Source organism: Sapajus apella, unplaced genomic scaffold, assembly GCF_009761245.1.
Source record: "Sapajus apella isolate SASKATOON/1434 unplaced genomic scaffold, GSC_monkey_1.0 scaffold81, whole genome shotgun sequence".
Taxonomy (NCBI): Eukaryota; Metazoa; Chordata; class Mammalia; order Primates; family Cebidae; genus Sapajus; species Sapajus apella.
The window spans coordinates 5,323,970-5,342,105 of record NW_022437021.1 but is presented as its reverse complement, the minus strand read 5'-3'; the positions used below and the strand labels follow the sequence as shown (position 1 = coordinate 5,342,105).

At 39.2% G+C, this 18,136-nt stretch overlaps 1 protein-coding gene across 24 annotated transcripts in view; it reads right to left on the bottom strand.

Annotated features, from left to right (window-relative positions):
* MTERF1 (mitochondrial transcription termination factor 1) overlaps positions 1-18,136 on the bottom strand; it is a 469,560-nt gene that overhangs the window by 260,965 nt on the left and 190,459 nt on the right. The window contains exon 3 of one of the 24 annotated variants that reach the window (XR_004261208.1): positions 17,201-17,313. The exons of the other annotated variants lie outside the window; for them this stretch is intronic. The gene's annotated coding sequence lies outside the window, so the exon portion shown is untranslated. The remainder of the gene's footprint in view (positions 1-17,200; positions 17,314-18,136) is intronic. 24 annotated transcript variants of the gene reach the window in all.

Sequence of the window (18,136 nt, the reverse complement as noted above, 5' to 3'; positions counted from 1 at the left end):
TATTAGTTAATTTTTATAAGCAGTTTTTAAAAGAAATAGGCCTGTAAGAAAATTTATTTAGCCAACAAAAATTTTTACTGGTTCTACTTGAGGTACTAATGGCACTATTTGCCTTTGCTAGTCATTACCAGCTCTACCTGAATCAAAAAGAGAAATATCTCTCTACCACAAATCCCAAAAGGAATAAAAAGTGGGGAGAGGCAGAACACATTTAATTAGGCCTAGGCCTGTTGCCTGATTTTCATTAGGCCCCGGCCTGACTCTGATTTGGCCCACTGTAAGTCCTTTTAGGCCACTGGGCATTAAGACCAGTGCTTATTTTCATGGCTGTTTCAATTCATCAAGAAAATCCTTTGAAAGATGAAAGACACTCCACATTTTTTCACCTGTTGTTCTTTCTTATGTGCCTGTCACTTCACTCGCCAACTCGCTTCAAGCCAAACCAAATGCTTTCCAAACCTCTACAGTATGCCTTTGAAGATCTTAAGTTAAGTATTTTCTTATGCTGACCAGTATAGCTTCCAAATAAGGAATAAAAAAATAACGTAGTTCTTAAGCTATTTTTTAAAAAATACCAGAAATGTAAAAACACATTCCAGTATGTGGATAAAAGCAAAATTCCACTTCCCCAAGTTTAGAAGTCTTGAACCAAATACACCTGATGTTCATTACCACACCCATAGCACATTGCTAATGTATGACAAAGTTCCAGCAAAGACCATATGCTGTTCTTATTATTGCTACTTCACAAGTTTTCCCAGGCTCACTAGAAAACGTATTCTACAAGACCAGCCCATTGAGTGGGCTCATCTTACTACACCGATGAAATTTAGTCTGCTGTTTACCTGATTAGCAATAAACATCTCTCCTTGTTTCCAACAGCACAGCAATTAGGGCCCTAATCTGTCACCACTAGCTTCAAGTTTGGCTTTCATCAAAAGAAAAGGAATTTGCCAAGAAGGAAAAACACAGCTCTACCTTCAAGCTAAAAATAGCTCTGTCTTCTAGACAATGTACACTTTCACACGGCTCCAGTAAACCTTGCTTCAAGCAGCCTACAACGGATAGATCAGGAGAAGTACACAATAGGCCCCAGTTTTAGGTACTGGTTTAGCTAAAAGATGCAAACAAGCAAAAGCTGATACAGAAAATTCAACCCAGGTGATGTAAGAGGAAATGAAACCTCTAATCTGTTGATACTTTTTGAGGGGATCAAAAATAGATAAAACTACTGGACATAGTCAATATATCTAACATTACAGAAACTTTTTATAAGCCTCTTCACCAAAGGCTTTGTTAAAAAGCTGTTATGGAAGTTACATTAAATATTTAGTCTTAGGTAGAAAACCAAGTAAAAAACAACAAAGTAGAGGCAATTGCCTAGGTGGATCTTATTTAGCATCCCCATAGATTATCTACAAGATGACAATGATTATCTTACTATTATAATTACTTATTAAATGCCTTTCATGCCCTATGTGTTATAGCAAGCACTTTATGTACACTATCTTTTTTAATATTCTCAACAGCATCTTTAGGTAGGTAACATTATATCAATTTTATAGAAGAATCTGAGGTTCTGAGACGTTAAGTAACTTGTCCAAAGACACTGTTAACAAGTAATGCCAAACTAAGGGTAATCGGTTAAACTAATTCACCAGTAAATTTGTTTTTCTAAAGTTTTCACAATGACAAAGTCATTTATTTATTTATTTATGAGACAAGGTCTCACTCTGTCATCCAGGTTGGAGGGCAGTGGCACAACCACTGCTCATTGCACCCTCGACTTCCTGGGCTCAAGCAGTCCTCCCACCTCAGTGTCCCTAGTAGCTGGGACTACAGGTGCACACCACCATGCCTGACAGATTTTTATTTTTAATTTTTGGTAGAGACAATGTCTCCCTCTATTGTCCAAGCTGGTCACAAACTCCTGGGCTCAAGCAATCCTCTCTCCTCAGCTTCCCAAAATACTTGGATTATAGGAGTAAGCCACCACGCCTGGCTGACATAGGTATCTATTAGTTTTTTTTTTTTTAATCACATTAATTTATTTCTATAAGGCATAGCAAATAAGAAAGAAGTAAGGGTTCCCTCACCTCAAGGGGACTAGAAATTTGTCATGGGTCAGTTCAGTCCTTGCTCACTATTGATGTTTATCAAATGTGAAAAAAGTTAATTCATTCAATGGATATCTAGTATGAGTACCTACTATGGACCAGGTAGTTATATCTATGCTAAATTTGATTGTGGAAAAGAAATAAAAGGATTTGTCCATATCTACCAGAATGTTCCAACTGCAGCTAGAGTTCACCCAGTTCTCATCAGCCTATGGGAACAAATAAGGTTGCATTAATCATGGCTTTCCCTGGGATGCAGCCATCAATCAAGCACTGCCCAAGTAGCTCTGGTAAATCCCTGAGTGCATCTCACCCATGATAATAAACAAGCCTTGTCAGATACCATGTGGCTTCCAATTTCTCTTGCCCCTCCCCAGCCCTCTCCATGGACATTGTTGGAACTGGAAAATAAGCCCTTCTCTTTAGATTATATTACATCCTATTAGAGGGGTCTCCAAGTAATCTTGCTCATACCTCCAGTGTCCAACAGTTTTAGCAAAAAAACTCATTTAATATTCATTTATAGCTTTCCTCTCAACTCTCTGGAAGACTGAGACATGATCTAAAGGGAGGCCAGAAATGGAGACAAATATGAGTCATAGACACCACACCATTCTCAGAATACCCCCCTTCCTCTGATGACTAAGGCTTGTTACTGGATCAAGCTGTCACCCCTAACTTCCTCACCCCTTATAATAATTATCTCCCAGGATTATCTTAAATCCTTTTACAAACAGACTTCTGACAGGCTCTGCCTGCCAGTAATTATAACATGTCCACAACATGGATAAACCACAGTGGGAGCCACTGTGTAGGCTTATGGCCATGTCCAAACACCCACTCCCCAACACATACTAAGAAACACTTTGAGGGTGAAGGGGGTGCTAAATATGAAATTAAATTATCCTTGCATTCTGATATGGCTTATTTGGGAGCTGTGAAGGGCAGGCAGGATAGAACATACTTTCTGGGTAGGTAGACCCCAAGAGACAATGAGCAGGGTCAATACAAGAACAGCCTGTGTAGAATCACAAGAATAAATTAAGTTCAGGCAGATTGGCTCTAAATGGAGATTTGGTATATGAACAGGAATTATCCAGAAAAAAACACAGAGACTTACAGATCTATTTTTATGGTCACTAACAGAGTATAACTTTAAGGAGTGTAAGTCCAACTTCCTCATATCTGAAAACAACAGTCCTCTGATACAGACAGTTGGTGCTTCACCCATATTCCCTGACCCACTTCTGTAGCATTGGTTGCCTATTGCTTTGGCAGACAGTTTACTTCACAAGCCAATGAGTTCCTACCTCAATCATTTGTGTCTCTCTGACTCTGAACTTCCTCTGCCTGAACAGCATGTGCTGCCCATATTCAGGAAGGCCAGAAATGGTGGGGAGTTAATTTCTCCAGAGACAAACTTCAACCCATAAAAGATGGGAAATGGTAAATAAATGCCCCAGGTTCTTTACCCCTTGCAGCAACTACAGTTTCTTAGAGCCTCTCCGGCAGGACTGAGTCCCAGGTACCCATACTGGTAACTACTCCTGAATGCACTATCTGTTGATTTCTCACATGTCTCCATCCCATAATCTTATTCCTTCATGGTACTTCCAGGGACTCCTTCAAAAATAAAATGCTTTCCTCCAAATCCTTGTTTCAGGATCTGATTCGGAGAGAATCCAAGCTAAGACATCTTTTTTCAGATAAGAATTCTCTCAAATACAAATTTGTGCTTCTCCACAACAACAAAGAGTTTTAAAGAAAGGACAACTAATTTTAGAAGCTTGAGAGCCTTACCTGTACCCAACCTCATTATAAAAAAAGTGACTTGAGTTCAAGGCTAAAAGAAACACAAAAGCTTCCAGGCAGGTTCTCATTGCAGAGAAGAAAGCTTGAGTTTGTCAAGGCAGGTAAAGTGAGAGAAAGAGGAACCTCTTCTTCCTTCTCAATTTTATCCTCACTTTCAATGCAATGCAAACAAAAGACACAAAACAAAGGTCACCTCTGAGAAGAGCATTACAAACAAATCTGAGAACATAATTTTACTTTTAAAAATCAAACTGTAGGGCAGAGCCAAGATGGCCAACTAGAAACAGCTGTGATTGGAGGCTTCCATCAAAAAGAACCAAAACAGCATGTGAATCCTGCACCGGCAACCGAGGTATCCAGGTTCTGTCATCAGGACTGACTAGGCACCTGGCGTTTGATCTATGGAGAAGAAGGAAGAGCAGTGTGGTGCGGCAGCCCATCCTGAGAGCCAAATGGGGTAGGAGAGTCCCCATCCCCAGCCAAGGAAGACTGAGCATGCTACCCAGCCTGGGAACCCATGCTTTTTCCATGGAACTGTGAGACCCACAGATCGGAAGATCCCACTCATGAGCCCAGGCCACCAGGGCCTTGGGTCCCAACCACGGAGTCATGCAGACTCTCAACAGCCACTTGGCTAGAATCTGGCTAAGCTGGCAAGTTCCTGGGGCGGGGGGCGGGGGGGGGTGGGCAGCAATCACCACAGCTGCAGCTGCCTGCTGTCTAAGTCATCTGTTCTCCTTGGGGGAAGGAAGGCAGCCATCACCGCAGCTGCTAGCCACCTAACACACTGAGCTTCAGAGAGGTGAAGGGCAGCAGCCATCACTATAACTCCAGGCTGTGCTTTTCCCCTGCTGCAGCTAGGGAGGCTGGATAGCTTGGTCCCAAGAGGCATTCCCCACAGCCCAGCACACTGGCTGTGGCAGACCACAGCCAGACTGCCTCTTCAGGATGGACCCTGACTCATCCCTCCTCACTGGATAGGGGCCTCCCTGCAGGAACTCTAGCCAGGGGTTCAGGGATAGAACTCTTATCTCCCTGGGCCTGAGCCCCTCTGGGGAGGGGTGACCACAGTCTCCGTGCACCAGCAGACTTAGTCTTTCCTCCTACCAGCTCTGAAGAATCCGGGCAGTCCAGGTGAGTGGTTTCCCCCCAGAGCAGCACGCCCCTTCCACCAAAGGACAGCCAAAGTGCTTCATAAAATGTGTCCTGCTTCCCATGCCAACTGGGTGAGACCCCCAAAAATAGGTTGTTAGATGCCCTATACAGGAGCATTCCTAGTGGCATGAGGTTGGTGCCCCTCAAGGTCAGAGATCTCAGAGGAAAGAGCAAGCATCCATCCTTGCTGTTCTCCAACCTCCTCAAGTGACATTTCTAGGTATGGGAGTGAACACTGATGAATAGAACCTGAAGTGAACCCCCAGCAAACCACAGTAGCCCAACAGAAGAGGGACCTAACTATAGAAGAAAAACAAAGAAACAGAAAGCAACACAACAGCATCTACAAAAAAAAGTCTCCACAAAAACCTCATCCAAGGGTCAGTAGCCTCGAAGATTGAAACTAGACAAATTCATGAAGATGAGAAGGAATAATAATTTTAAAAATGCTGAAAACCTTAAGGCCAGAGTGACTCTTCTCCTCCAAATGATTGCAACACCTTTACTGCAAGGGCACAGAACTGGACAGAGGATGAGATGGACGAATTGATAGAAGTAGGCTACAGAAGGTGGGAACTAACAAACTTCACTGAGCTAAAGGAACACGTTCTAATCCAACGCAAGGAAGCTAAGAACCATGATAAAAGGTTACAGGAGCTGCTAGCTAGAATAAACAATTTAGAGAAGAACATAAATGATTTAATGGAGCTAAAAAGGACAGCAAGAGAACTTAATGAAGTTCACACAAGATAGCTGAATCAATGAAACAGAAGAAAAAATATCAGAGATTGAAGGCTATCTTGCTAAAATAAGGCAGGCAGACAAGATTAGAGAAAAAAGAATGAAAAGGAATGAACAAAACTTCTGAGGACTATGGAACTATGTAAGCAGACCGAACCTACAACTGATTGGAGTACTTGAAACAGACTGGGAAACTGGAAGCAAGTTGGAAAACACACGTAGGGATATTATCCAGGAGAAATTCTCCAACCTAGCAAGACAGGCCAACATTTAAATTCAGGAAATACAGAGAACCCCACTAAGATACTCCACAAGAAGGTCAACCCAAGACATAGAATCATCAGATTTTCTAAGTCAAGGTGAAGGAAAAAATGTTAAGAGCATTTAGAGAAAAAGACTAGGTCAGCTACAAAGGGAAGGCCATCAGACAAACAGCCGATCTCTAAGCAGAAACCCTACAAGCCAGCAGACTTTGGGGGCCAATATTCAAGATTCTTAAAGAAAAGAATTTTCAACCCAGAATATCATATCTGGCCAAACTAAGCTTCATAAGCAAAGGAGAAATAAAATCCTTTACAGACAAGCAAATGCTGAGGGAATTTGTCACCACCAGGCCTTCCTTGCAAAAGCTCCTGAAGGAAGCACTAAATATGGAAAGGAAAAACTGGTACCAGCCACTGTAAAAACACACCAAAATATATAAAGGCCAATGACATTATGAAGAAACTGCATCAACTAGTGTGCAAAATAACCAGCTAGCATTATGATGAAAGGATCAAATTCACACATAACATTATTAACTTTAAATGTAAATGGGCTAAATGCCCCAGTTAAAAGACACAGAATGGTAAATTGGATAAAGAGTCAAGACCCATCAGTGCACTGTATTCAAGAGACACATCACCCATGCAAAGACACAAATAGGCTCAAAATATAGGGATGGAGAAAAATTTACCAAGAAAATGGAAACCAGAAGAAAGCAGGGATTGTAATCCTGGATTCCAACAAAACAGACTTTAAACCAATAAAAATCAAAAAAAGACAAAGAAAGGCATTACATAATGGTAAAGGGATTAATTCAACAAGAACTAACTATTGTAAATATATATGCACCCAATACAGGAGCACCAAGATTAATAAAACAAGTTCGTAGGGACCTACAAAGAGACTTAGACTCCCACACAATGATAGTGGGAGGCTTTAACACCTCACTGTCAATATCAGACAAATCAATGAGACAAAAAAATTAACAAGGATGTTGAGTAGTTGAACTCAACTCTGGATCAAGTGAGCCTAATAAATGTCTATAGAACTCTCCATCCCAAAACAACAGAATATACATTTATCTCAGTGCCACATGGCACTTATCTAAAATTGACCACATAATTGGAAGTAAAACACTCCACAGCAAATGCAAAAGAACAGAAATCATAACAAACATTCTCTCAGACCACAGTGCAATCAAATTAGAACTCAAGATTAAGAAACTCACTCAAAACCACTTGGAAATTGAACAACCTGCTCCTGAATGACTCCTGGGTAAATAAGGAAATTAAGGCAGCAATCAGGAATTTCTTTGAAATGAACGAAAACAAAGAGACAACGTATCAGAATCTCTGGGATACAGCTGAAGCAGAGTTAAGAGGGAAATTTATAGCATTAAATGCCCACATCAGAAAGCAAGAAAGATCACAAATTGACAGCCTAACATCACAGTTAAAAGAACTACAGAAACAAGAGCAAACAAATCCAAAAGGTAGCAGAAGATAAGAGATAACTAAAATCAGAGTGGAACTGAAGGAGCTAGAGACACAAAAAATGCTTCAAAAAAATCAATAAATCCAGGAGCTGGTTTTTGAAAAAATTAATAAAATATGCCACTTGCTAGACTAATAGAGAGAGAAAAAAAAGAAGAATCAAATAGACACAATAAAATATGATAAATGAGATATCATTACTGACTCTAGAGAAATACAAACTACCATCAGAGAATGCTGTAAACACCTCTATGCAAATAAACTAGAAAATCTAGAAGAAATGGATACATTCCTGGACACATACACCCTTCCCAGACTAAACCAGGAAGAAGTCAAAGCCCTGAGTAGACCAATAACAAGTTCTGAAATTGAGGCAGTAATCAACAGCCTACAAACCAAAAAAAAAAAAAAAAAAAAAAAAAGCCCAGGACCAGATGGATTCTACTAGAGATACACAGAAAAGCTAGTACCATTCCTTCTGAAACTATTCCAAAGAATTAAAAAGAAGGGACTCTTCCATAACTCATTTTATGAAGCCAGCATCATCCTGATACCAAAACCTAGCAGACAGACAGACACACACACACACACACACACACACACACACACACACACACAGAGAGAGAGAGAGAGAGAGAGAGAGAGAGAGAGAGAGAGAGAGAAAAGAAGAAAAGAAAACTTCAGGCCAATATCCGTGATGAACGTCGATGAGAAAATCCTCAATAAAATACTGGCAAACTGAATCCTGCAGCACATCAAAAAGCTTATCCACCATGATCAAGTCAGCTTCATCCCTGGGATGCAAGGCTGGTTCAACATACACAAATCAATAAACGTAATCTACCACATAAAAAAAACCAATGACAAAAACCACATGATTATCTCAATAGAAGCAGAAAAGGCCTTCAACAAAATTTAACATCTCTTCAGGTCAAAAAGTCTCAATAAACTAAGTATTGATGGAACATATCTCAAAATAATAAGAGCTGTTTATGACAAAACCACAGCCAGCACCATATGAAATGGGCAAAAACTGGAAGCATTCTCTTTGAAAACCGGCACAAGACAAAGATGCCCTCTCTCACCACTCCTGTTCAACATAGTATTGGAAGTTCTGGCCAGGGCAATCTAGCAAGAGAAAGAAATAAAGGGTATTCAAATAGGAAGAGAGGAAGTCCAACTGTCTCTGTTAGCAGGCATGATCCTATATTTTAAAAACCTCATCATCTCAACTCAAAAGCTCCGTACGCTGATAAGCAGCATCAGCAAAGTCTCAGGATCAACATGCAAAAGTCACAAGCATTTCTACACACCAACAATGGACAAGCAGAGAGCCAAATCATGAATGAACACCCATTCACAAATGCTACAAATAAAATAAAATACCTAGGAATACAACTAGCAAGAAACATGAAGGACCTCTTCAAGAACTACAAACCACTGCTCAAAAAAATGAGAAAGGACATAAACAAATGGAAAAACATTTCATTCTTATGGCTCAGAAGAATCCATATCATGAAAATGGCCATAATGCCCAAGGTAATTTACAGATTCAATGCTATTCCCATCAAACTACTATTGACATTCTTCAGAGAATTAGAAAAAAAAATTACTTTAAAATTCATATGAAACCAAAAAAGAGCTTGTGTAGGCAAAACAATTTTAACCAAAAAGAACAAACCTGGAGGCATTATACTACTTGACTTCAAACTCTACTACAAGCCTACAGTAACCAAAACAACATGGTACTGATACCAAAACAGACATATAGATCAATGGAACAGAACACAGTCCTCAGAAATAAGACCACACACCTACAATCATCTGATCTTTGACAAACCTGACAAAAACAAGTAATGGGGAAAGGACTCCTTGTTTAATTAATGGTGCTGGGAAAACTGGCTAGCCATATGCAAAAAAACTAAAGCTGGACCCTTTCCCTACATTTTACACAAAAATTAACTCAAGACGGATTAAAGACTTAAACATAAGACCTACAACCATGAAAACCCTAGAAGAAAACCTAGGCAATACCATTCGGGACACAGGCATGGGTAAAGACTTCATGACAAAAATGCCAAAAGCAATTGCAACAAAAGCTAAAATTGACATATTTAAAATCTAATTAAACTAAAGAGCTTCTGCACAGTTCCATGATAGTTTACTCTCAAAATGGGTCCCTACCACAGCTGATCATGTCTCAGCAGGGTTTGAATGACACAGTGCGAGTTCTCTGTCAGGTGCAATGTTCTTGCAGGGTCTCCAGATGACTGCACAGGCTAGTGTCAGGGTTTGTGTGTAGAGGAACTCTCCTGTGGTTCAGATAACAACAGTCTGTGGCAGGGATGTGGACAACTGAAGCTTTCTCACTTACCCTTAATTTTATTTTTAAACTTTTAAACTTGATTTTATTTTTAAGATTAAAAATAAACTATCATTAGAGTGAACAGGCAACCTACAGAATGCAGAACGGTAGAAAATTTTTGCAATCTACCCATCTGACAAAGATCTAGTATCCAGAATTTACAAGAAACTTAAACAAATTTACAAGAAATAAATAAACAACCTCATCAAAAAGTGGGCAAATGACATGAACAGACACTTCTCAAAAAAAGATATTAATGCAGCCAACAAACATATGAAAAAAAGCTTGACATCACTGATCATTAGAAAAATGCAAATCAAAACCACAATGAGATTATCATCTCATGCCAGTCAGAATGGTGATTACTAAAAAGTCAAGAAACAACAGATGCTGGAGAGGCTGTGAAAAAATAGGAATGCTTTTACACTGTTGGTGGGAGTGTAAATTAGCCCAACCATTGTGGAAGACAGTGTGGCAATTCCTCAAGGATCTAGACCCAAAAATACCATTTGACCCAGCAATCCCATTACTGGGTATATACCCAAAGGAATATAAATCATTCTCTTATAAAGACACATGCACACGTATGTTTATTGCAGCACTATTCACAATAACAAAGATATGGAACCAACACAAATGCCCATCAATAACAGACTAAATAAAGAAAATGTGGTACATATGTATAATGGAATAGTATGCAACCATAAAAAGCAATGAGATCATGTCCTTTGCAGGGACATAGATGAAGCTGGAAGCCATAATCCTCAGCAAACTAATACAGGAACAGAAAATCAAACACCACATATTCTTACTCATGAATAGGAGTTGAACAATAAGAACACACAAACACAGGGAGAGGAACAACACATACCAGGACCTGTCAGCCTAGGGTGAGGGGAGGAAAACCATAAAGACAAATAGCAAATGCCTGTAGGGCTCAAAATATAGGTGATGGGTTATTAGATGCAGCAAACCACCATCGCATATGTATATCTATGTAACAAACCTGCATTGTTCTGCACATGTAACCTGGAACCTAAAGTAAAAATCAAAAAATAAAATAAAACTATAGTAATGTTGCATTCATTGAATGTAGTACCTACATCTTTTAAAAAGTCAGTATTGAAGACCCTGCTACCTGTCAGCCCAGCATGTCACCTGCCCCTTGCTCCAGCCACTACCAATCTGACGTTTCCACCATTGACACCCCCATTCCCAGGGACAGGTGCAGGCCCCTAACCAGCTTTTGAAGGAGGAAGGGACCCAGTTGTCCAGCTTATCCAGAAAGGGGAAAGATGTGAGCAGACATCCTGGGCAACCCCTTACCTCAGAGGAGTTTGGGGGAATGAGGCACAGGGCTGGGAGTGGGACTCAGGTTTTTGGCCTATCCATGGTTCTTTCTGTTTTTAACACTTAGCATTCATTCAACTTAATGATATAGTCTTTCTTTTTATGTCACTATGGCATTCCAACAAAGGATAAAGGGGAAGGAACATTATTCCATGTGACATTCAAAAACCTAACCTTCATTAGCTGCTTCCAAAGGTCATTCCTCCTACATGTGGGAGTTAACTGTACAAGACCAGGAGCCCTGGCACACTGTTGCAGCATGCAGCAAAATCAGGGGCTGGGACTGCCTTTCTGGCATCCTCATTATGTTTTTTCTTTTTTCCATTCATTCATCCTATTTCTGAGTACCTACTATGTAACCTGCATTTTGCTAGGATGCTGTACAGCAATGTTTCCAAATCTGCCTGATGATAAAATCTCCAAATATCTTGTTAAAAAAATACAGGTTTCCAGTTATACCACAGTCTTCCATGTTGAAAGACAAAATGAGGCCAGGAGAAGTGGCTCACTCATGTAATCCCAGCAGGTTGGGAGGCCTTAGTGAGAGGATCGCTGGAGCCCAGAAGTTCAAGAGCATCCTGGGCAACATAGGTAGATCCCATCTCTACAAATATTTTTTTAAAAAGTAGCCAGGTGTGGTGGACCATGCCTGTGGTCCCTGTTACTTGGGAGACTGAGGTAAGAGGATCACCTGAGCCTAGGAGGTTGAGGCTGCAGTGAGCCATGATTGCATCACTGCACTCCAGGCTAGGTGACAGAGTGAGACCCTGTCTTAAAAAAAAAAAAAAGATAAACTGAGGCACATTAAAATATTACAGTTTATTTGAGCATTCAGTGATTCCTGAATTGGGCAGCTCCAGACCACAAGCAGTTAGAGGGCTCTACCAAAGGGGCAGGAGGAGAAAGCTTTTTAGGGTGAACGCATAAAGCAAGGCAAATAAAGTATTTTATTGGTTAAAGTGGATCAGTAGCCTTATTTGAATGATTGTAGTAGAAAGTCTCACTAGAGGTCAGTTTGCAGTTTCTGATTGGTTGTTTTCTTGTTGAAACTGAGTTGGGTTTCAGTTTGTTATAGTAGAAACCCAGAGCAATGGAGACACCTCAGTGTAATGGCCTCCACATGAATTATTTTAATATCCTGAATCAGAATCTCCAGAGGGAAGGCCATGGGAATCTGTATTTTCAACAAGCACTTATGTGATTCTCATTATATACATAGTTTGAAACGGTTGGTCACTGCCCTTGGTGAATTCTATGACTCACCGTTCTGTGAATCTAGTTCATATAGGTCCTTTCTAGTTGTAGTCCCAGCTGACATGATGTTTTCTCTATCAATATTTTTCAGATCTCCATGTTCATGTTCCCTGTAATGTCAAGCCTACCCACAATTCCTTAAAAAGCCACATAGCAACAATGCATATTTATCAATTTAAGTCACCACTTTTCTTTCTTGTGTTGTTTCTTTTTCCATAACCAAATGTTTCAATGCTGACAGATAGTCCAAACATCTCATTAAATGTGAGTACCAGTATAGGTTTTTCCAGTGTAATATTATTTTCTAACAAAATAAAACTTTTAACCGCCATTATGTGGGTGAGGTTAGCTGGAGTCCTGTGGAGCGAGATGGAATTCTGACAAAGGTCCTGAAGCTCTTACAATGTTGAAAACCTCTTTCTATACATTAACTGACCATAACTTCTGGGAAATCCTGGTAGAGCTCCTGTTTTGTAGAACCACAGTCCTTCTAGTCATGCTTGACACATCTACTCCCAAGCATGGAAACTTAGAATGCAAATGATTTGTGTCAATTGTACTGCGTGGCAACAAATTAAGACTTTACTCAGCAAGGAGACATTTTACGCTATCCGTCTCCTAAAAGCTGCTGGCTATGGGTAGCAATCAAGTGCTAGCATCACACAGGCAAGAAGGTGACCCAGGGAATGTGTTAGGAGAGAATAGAATGCATCTCCAGTGTCTGCTTTCCTCTCATAAACTGTGGTTTCGGCAAGTGCAACTATCGTAATTTGCTCTTTTTTTTTCTCCCGAAGGCCATTTTGTCTTATCTGATGTTGAAACCCTTCCACATAGCTGTGAACACTGAAACATAAAAAAGAGAAATCACTTGGAAATTTTCTCAAGTCTCTTCCTATGCTTGACATTTCTACACTGATAAGGTGGAATATTGACTTTTTGGTTAAGTTCAGATTAGGTGTCTGGTCCATAAGCATTGATTGTGAACTATTATCTTTCTTCTTCTTTAGGGCACTAAGTTGTCTTACAAAAATAGAAAGGACAAAAGTAGAAAAAATTGTTAGCTGAAATATTGTCATTAATTACTTGAAGGTCTTTCCCTGGCTGTGATAAAAATTATCATTGGCTTTTGAGATATGGCGTATTTTGTTGAAGATAGTGTTGGTAAACATTAGAACATACTAAAAATTGGATTTTTATATTTGTAGATTATTTACATACATCTTCAAATTCATCTATCAAGAAAAATGCCACCCTATTATCAATATAAGTGCACAAACTAGGTAACTGGCAGACTATTATTATTTACCAGTTAAACGTATATCAGTGCCATACTAAAATCAATAGATGAAGATTGTTTCACTCAATTTAGCCAGAGTACATCCAGTCTGGCAGATTAAGCTTCCTCTTATCACTCTGTTAGAAATAGAACAATTAAGAGAATCTACAACACAGATTATTTTACCTCACTAAACCCCTCATGAGTTGCTGCATTGTCTTCCAATGGAGACTGTAAATTCCTGATAGCAGGATGATCTCTGATTGATTTCCCAAGATGCATCAGTTTTTGTCTTCTGTCATTCCTTATCACTCCACCAACCAAGATAATTAAACCCTATTCGGAATGCTTTTCAAGTCAAATCCTCAATTAAATCAACAGATCCTGCAGGGCTGTGGAGAAACAAGATATGGTCTCTGTTCCCAAGGAGTTTATAATTTATTTAAAAACCAGGTAATACAGAGTTACTATAATAATGTTAGAAAAGGAAAAATCGCTGAGTTCAGTGGGAAAAAAATCTCATACTGTGGACTAGAATGGTGATGTCAGCCTTCATCGATAGACATGCTCTGACCGTGAAAGAATTAACTACAGGAAGGACAAAAGCATTCTAAGTTTTCTGTGAGACAGGACATTCTTATTATAGTATTTGGTCCATCATCCCGTATGATTAAAATATTTTGTATATAGTTGGCCCTTTGTATCTATGGGTTATGTATCCATGGGTACTGCATTCATGGCTTCAACAAACTATGAATTTTTTAAATTCAGAAAAAAAATGATGGTTGTATCTGTATTGAACATGTAAAGACTTTCTTTTTGTCATTATTCCCTAAACAATATAACAACTATTTACATAGCATTTACATTGCACTGGGTATTATAAGTAACAATGATGATTTAAAATATACAGTAGGATGTGGATAGCTTATATGAAAATATACCATTTAATATAAAGGACTTGAGTATCCATGGATTCTGATATCCATAGGGTATCCTGGAAAAAAAAAAATCTCTCAATGATACTGAGGAACAACTGTAAAGAAAATTTTGTTTTAGGACACAAGTGACTAGCTTGATTGTTCCTCTTTTCAAGGAAAAAAAAAACTAGGCATTACTTTGCTATTGCTTTCATAAGGCAGTTAAAATCTAAAATATATAAAAATACATATATGAAACATGATATTGCTGTCTATTTTTGATCTAAAGAAGCTGTAATTTCACATGATTAAAATATATACATATATACTTGCATAAGCATATACACATAAACACATAAATATGAATACATATTTAATGTAAAACTTCTTACCTTTATTTGAGCAAAATTTACTACCTGCACTAATTTTCAGTTGTATTAACATCTAACAAGAAAGAAAGAAATTCTCAATAAAGCCATTTCTGTCAGCACTATCATTATGTATTAAGTGTGAAGTCTATTTTCAGTATCTGTAGAATGTCCCTGACTTGCCAAAAATAATATTTGATGACTCAAGTTGTGAATCATGCAACAGAATTTGATTTGTAGTTGGATAGGCAGTTACATTAAATCTTCACCCCTAGGAATCCACACCCAAGTATACCAGAAATCAAGAATGAAAGAAATTGGAGAGCTTGAGTCGTTGCCACCTTGAATAAGTGATCCAGGTGACAAGAGCACAAATGAACAAATGTTTCAGCAAATAAACCAAAAATGAAATAAAATTTAAAATACCACTGTGTGCCCCACTCACCACAGCGAGCATCTGTGCACACCATCAGGGGGACTGAGGACAGGCCCCTACTTCCAGCCACCACCACAGGTACCTGCACATATCATCCAGAGGCCTGGGGATCAACTCATCCCTGTTGCCACTGCTGGCACCCACAAACATGGCCTGAGGGGCCTGAGGACAAACTCACCCTGCCTACCACCATTGCCACTGCTGCCGGGGCCCCAGCACATTATCCAGGAGTTGAGAGATCAATTCCTGCCATCCACCACCACTGGCACCCATGCACTTTACAGTAGCCTGAGGATAGGCCCACCACGCCACCACAGCTGCCCAGGTACTTTGTCCAGGGGCCTGAGAATAGACCCACCCCTCTATTGCTGGTGACTATGCATGCCTCCCAAAAACCCAAGTACAGGCCACTCAGCCTGCTGCTGTTACTATTGCACCCACCTACATGTACCACCTGGGGTCCTGGAGACTGGCCCACTCTGCCCTCTGATGCCACCACTGGCACCTGTGCATGATACTCAAGGGCCTGAGTATTAGCTCACCACTGCCTTCACCACCACTGACCCAATACACACTGGCAAGGGGCGAGAGGACCCACCCACCTGCCTGGCCCACTGCTAGCACCCAAGGAAGCTGCCCGGAGCCCCAAGGACCAGCCCACCCAGACACGCCACCATTGACATCTGGTACACCACCTGGGGGCCATGGATCTGCACACCTAACCTGCCACTTCGACCACTGTCATCCAAGACTGAACCACTTGGAATCCCCATCCCTGGCAAAGCTTTGCCACAGCCTCTACTAACAATCATAGCCTAAGCCACTGAAGAACTGACAAACACCACTAACACTGATTACAAATGAATAAATCATATAGAAAGTATAATACTGTGCCAACCCAAAATCAAAGCCAAATCACCTTACTCAACAAACAATATAGATATATCTACAGGAAAAAGTCTTTACCTAAGAAAAACAATCCATAAAATTTGTAGAGACAACTGTTACAGCAGATATGCAGATATCAGCATCTTCTATCCTTATGTAAGAATCATGAAAAAGCTAGGGAATCTTGTATCCTTATACAAGAATAATGAAAAAAATAAAATTAAATTAAAAAGCAAGGAAACAAGACACCTCCAATGGAACACAATAATTTATCCAGTAACAGATACCAACAAAAAGGAAATTTATGAAATGCCTGAAAAAGAATTAAAAATAGTGATACTAAAGAAACTCAGGGAGATACAAGGGAACATAAATAAATAATAGAAAGAAATCAGGAAAAAACAATTCCCAATATGAACAAAACATTAAACAAAAAGATAGATAGACTGAAAAATAACTAATGAGAAATCCTGGAACTGAAGAATGCAATAAATAAAATTTAAAAATATAATTGAGAACTTCAACAATATACTAGATCAAGCAGAAGAAAGAATATGTAAACTTGCAGATAGGTCTTTGAAATAACAAAGTCAGAGCCCCCTACCCAAAAAAAGAAAAGAATAAAGAATAAAGAAGAATAAAGAATTAAAAAGCCACATATAAACAGCATAAAGTGACCAAATATTCAAATTGGGGAAGTTTCAAAAGAAGAGATGGGCAAAGGCATACAAAACCTATTTAACTAAATAATAGAAACTCACCAGGTCTTGAAGAGATATAGACATCCAAATACAAGAATCTCAAATATCCTCAAATAGATTCAACCCAAAAAGGTCTTCTGCAAAGTACTTCATACTTTAGGTTTTGTCAAAACCTAAAGACAAAGAGAAAACTACAAAAACAGCAAGAGAAAAGCATCAGGTAACATGTAAGGGAATCCATATCACACTAACAGTGGATTTCTCAGCCAACACCTCACAGCCCAAGAAAGAATTGGATGACATATTCAATGTACTGAAAGAAAAAAAGCCAGACAAGAATATTATAACCAACAAAGCTATCCTTCAAAAATGAAGAAATTAAGTTTCCCAGACAAACAAAAACTGAGGAAATTCATCACAACTAGACTTGCCCTATAAGAAATACTTCAAGGAGTCCTGGAAGCAAAAAATTCTATATACCATTATGAAATACAATTCTAAACATATATGCCCGCAACACTTTAACACCAAATATATAAAGCAAATATTATTAGATCTACAGAGAGAGATAGACTCCAATATTATAATAGTTGGGGTCTTCAGCACTCCACTGTCAGCACTGGACAAATCATCCAGACAGAAGATCAACAAAGAAACATTGGATTTAAACTTCACATTTAGACCAAATGGGCCTTACAGAACATTTCATCCCACAGCTGCAGAATACATATCCTCCTCAGCAGCATGGAACATCCTCCAGAACAGACAATATGTTAGATCACAAAACAAATCTCAATAAATTTTAAAAACTTAATTCCTATCAAGTATTTTTTCAGACCACAATGGAATAAACTAGAAATCAATAGCAAGAGGAACCTTGAATGTTTTATATGTACATGGAAATTACATAACTTGCTCCTGAATGACTAATAGTCCAATGAAGAAATTAGGAAGAAAGTGAAAAATGGAAACACAGCATATCAAAACCTATGGTAC